At 48.6% G+C, this 3,576-nt stretch overlaps 1 pseudogene; it reads right to left on the bottom strand.

Moving 5' to 3' along the window:
- Positions 1-1,615: 1,615 nt before the first annotated feature.
- LOC112615815 lies at positions 1,616-2,565 on the bottom strand (annotated as a pseudogene).
- Positions 2,566-3,576: the final 1,011 nt, after the last annotated feature.

Raw genomic sequence — 3,576 nt, 5'->3', positions numbered from 1 at the left:
CCTGGCCAAACATGGTGAAACCCCATCTCTACTAAAAATACAAAAATTAGCCAGGTGAGGTGGCGGGCACCTACAGTCCTAGATACTCAGGGGGCTGAGGCAGGATAATCGCTTGAACCTGGGAGGCAGAAGTTGCAGTGAGCCAAGATCACACCACTGCACTCCAACATAGGTGACAGAGGGAGGCTCCGTCTCAAAAAAAAACAAAAAAAAAAAAACAAAAAAAAACCATTCTCTTATATAACCAAAATATAGCCATCAAAATCAGGAAACAATGTAATATGTTGTTACCACCTAATCCTCAAACCCCATTCAAGTTTTATCACTTATCTCAATAATGCCCTTTAATCAGGCATGGTGACTCACATTTGTAATTCTAGCACTTTAGGAGCTAATACTTTTGAAGGTTAGAAGCCTGTTATTTTGTAGCATGTCCCTCAGTTTGGGTTTGTCTGATGTTTCCTTGTGGCTAGGTCAGGTTCTGCATCTTCTTCTTCTTCTTTTTTTTTTTTTTTTTCTCCTTCCATAAGTATTTATTGATCTTACTGCATATCAGGCCCTGAGCTGAGGACACAACCATGAATGAAGCATGGTCCCTGCCACCACAAGGTCCTCTTCACTCACACACACACTGAGGACTACTGCTTCATCACCCTTTCAGAAGCAGCTGAGTGGGGCTATGTAAGAACTCATGGGCCGGGCGCGGTAGCTCAAGCCTGTAATCCCAGCACTTTGGGAGGTCGAGACGGGCGGATCACGAGGTCAGGAGATCGAGACCATCCTGGCTAACACGGTGAAACCCCGTCTCTACTAAAAATACAAGAAAATTAGCCGGGCGAGGTGGTGGGCGCCTGTAGTCCCAGCTACTCGGGAGGCTGAGGCAGGAGAATGGCGTGAACCCGGAGGGGGGCAGAGTTTGCAGTGAGCCGAGATCGCGCCACTGCACTCCAGCCTGGGGCACAGAGCAAGACTCCGTCTCAAAAAAAAAAAAAAAAAAAAAAAAAGAACTCATGGATGAGAGCAGAAGGTGACCACCAAAAGGTCACTGAACTCCCCCAAGAAAACTGTTGAGTCTCACACATGTCCAGTTTTCCAGGTCCAAGACATACAGCAGCACTACTTCATAATAGCCACCAGGGGCGGAGCCAGGAAGAACCAGAGGGAAACAGGGTTTTCTCACATGAAGGAAGAGCAGCCTGCATCACTTAATGGTTGTCCTGAGTTAATGGAGGACAATACATGGAACACGTTCTAGTACGTCAGCCCAACCCAACTGCACTGAGGTGAGGGAGCAGGCAGAAGACGGGAGTGTGCATGTTGGCAAGAGGGGCAGAGGGCACTCAGGGATTCTTAGTAAGTACAACTGACTAAAGTGTTTTTGGGTAGAAGGAAGAATTGAGCTGCAGCCAGGCGAAGACAGAGCGCCCCCCTGCCAGGAGCTCATGCTGAAGCAACACAGTAAGTCCCCGAGAATCTTGAATCTGTGAACATCGCCCAGGCAGAACAGGCATGCAGGCAACACTTGGAATGCACAGCAAGCACACTTTGGCCTCTGGTGGCCCAAACAAGTCTGAGTGGGCACAGAAAGGCCAATATCTTGGCTAGGAGCCACCATTCAAGTGTAGGAGAGCAAGTTCAGGTCATAAAAGCCATCCACATCAAAGTGGCCGATCCTTGCGGAGGTGTGACTGGCCCGGATCATCTCTGTCAGTGCCCACATCTGCTGCACCTTGGAGGATAGCCTGCTGGGGTCTGGGAGCCCCTCATAGAGGAGTGCAGGTTGCTCCCAGGGCACTGGGGGAGAGAGCCACTTGGGGGAGATCATGGAGGGGCTCTTTGGTCCCTGCTGATAGATCTACAGCTCCTCCACTGTGAAAGACAGCCACAGTGGTGATGGTTGCTGCAGAATCAGGCGTAGCTCCGATACTCTGGCCATATCACACAGTATCTGATACTTGAACAGCGACACATATTCCTGGGCTCCTTCCTCACTGTGAGGGTCAGGCATCAGACAGTAGTCCCGTAGTCAAGTCACCCACTTGGCTGATGTGTGTGCAGAGGTGTGCTGACAGACACGGATGCTCTAAAAAGCTGTGTAGTAATTCTTTTTTTTTTTTCTTTTTGAGACGGAGTTTCACTCTTTTTGCCCAGGCTGGAGTGCAATGGCACGATCTCGGCTCACCACAACCTCTGCCTCCCAGATTCAAACGATTCTTCTGCCTCAGCCTCCCGAGTAGCTGGGATTACAGGCATGCGCCACCACCCCAGCTAATTTTGTATTTTTAGTAGAGACGGGGTTTCTCCATGTTGGTCAGACTGGTCTTGAACTCCCGACTTCAGGGAATCCACCTGCCTCGGCCTCCCGAAGTATTGGGATTACAGGCGTGAGCCACCGTGCCCAGCCGCTGTGTAGTAATTCTTAAACATGATCTCCTCGAGGGGAGTGACTCAGGGGAAGATGACATCAATGACTAGCATGCCAGGCCAGCATTGGGAAGTCTGCACGTCACCCACCTGCAGGGCTATGGTGCCTTTCACATGGTAAGGCACCAAAACGCAGGACATGGTGCCAGCAGCTGAGATTAAGTGCAACCGCCACTCCAGGCCCCTGACCACCAGCCCTTCCCGCCATCCTCAGGTTCTCATCTTGGATAGGAAGATGACAGAGGCAATGTTGTGCCCTTCTCATTTCAGCCTATGAGGTGGCACATGGTTTGAATACTGGTGATACTCACTTTGATTCTTTCGTTAAGGCAGTATCTGCCATGTTTCTCTATTTTAAAGTTATTATTTTCCTATTTCAGTTCAGAGTTGGGAGGTACTTTGAGGCTACGTCAATATCCCATTCCTCATCAAACTTTCCACTTATTCATTAATTTATGGCAGTATGGACTCACGGTTTTCCATTTTATTCAATAGGTTATAATTCATTCCTTTCATTATTTATTTTGATTTTTAACTTTTTGTTTTAAAATAAGTATAGATTCGGCCGGGCGCGGTGGCTCAAGCCTGTAATCCCAGCACTTTGGGAGGCCGAGACGGGCGGATCACGAGGTCAGGAGATCGAGACCATCCTGGCTAACATGGTGAAACCCCGTCTCTATTAAGAAATACAAAAAACTAGCCGGGCGAGGTGGCAGGCGTCTGTAGTCCCAGCTATTCAGGAGGCTGAGGCCGGAGAATGGCGTGAACCCGGGAGGCGGAGCTTGCAGTGAGCTGAGATCCGGCCACTGCACTCCAGCCCGGGCGACAGAGCGAGACTCCGTCTCAAAAAAAAAAAAAAAAAAAAAAGTATAGATTCACATGCAGTGGTAACAAAAATTATAAGGGAGAAGCCATGCACTCTTCACTCAGTTCCCCAATTGGTAGCATCCGGCATAACTATAGTACCATGTCAAAACCAGGATATTGATGTTGGTGCAATCCAGAGTGTATTCAGATTTCACCAGTTTTATGTGCACTTATTTGTGTGAGTTTAATTCCATTCAGTTATTTCACCTGTAACCACCACCACATTCAAGACAGAGAAGGGTTCCATCCCCATAAAGCTCCCTTGTGCTACCCCTTTATAAACGG

Source organism: Theropithecus gelada, chromosome X, assembly GCF_003255815.1.
Source record: "Theropithecus gelada isolate Dixy chromosome X, Tgel_1.0, whole genome shotgun sequence".
Taxonomy (NCBI): domain Eukaryota; kingdom Metazoa; phylum Chordata; class Mammalia; order Primates; family Cercopithecidae; genus Theropithecus; species Theropithecus gelada.
The sequence above is the reverse complement of the archived record's forward strand: the minus strand, read 5'-3'. Positions and strand labels throughout refer to the sequence as shown.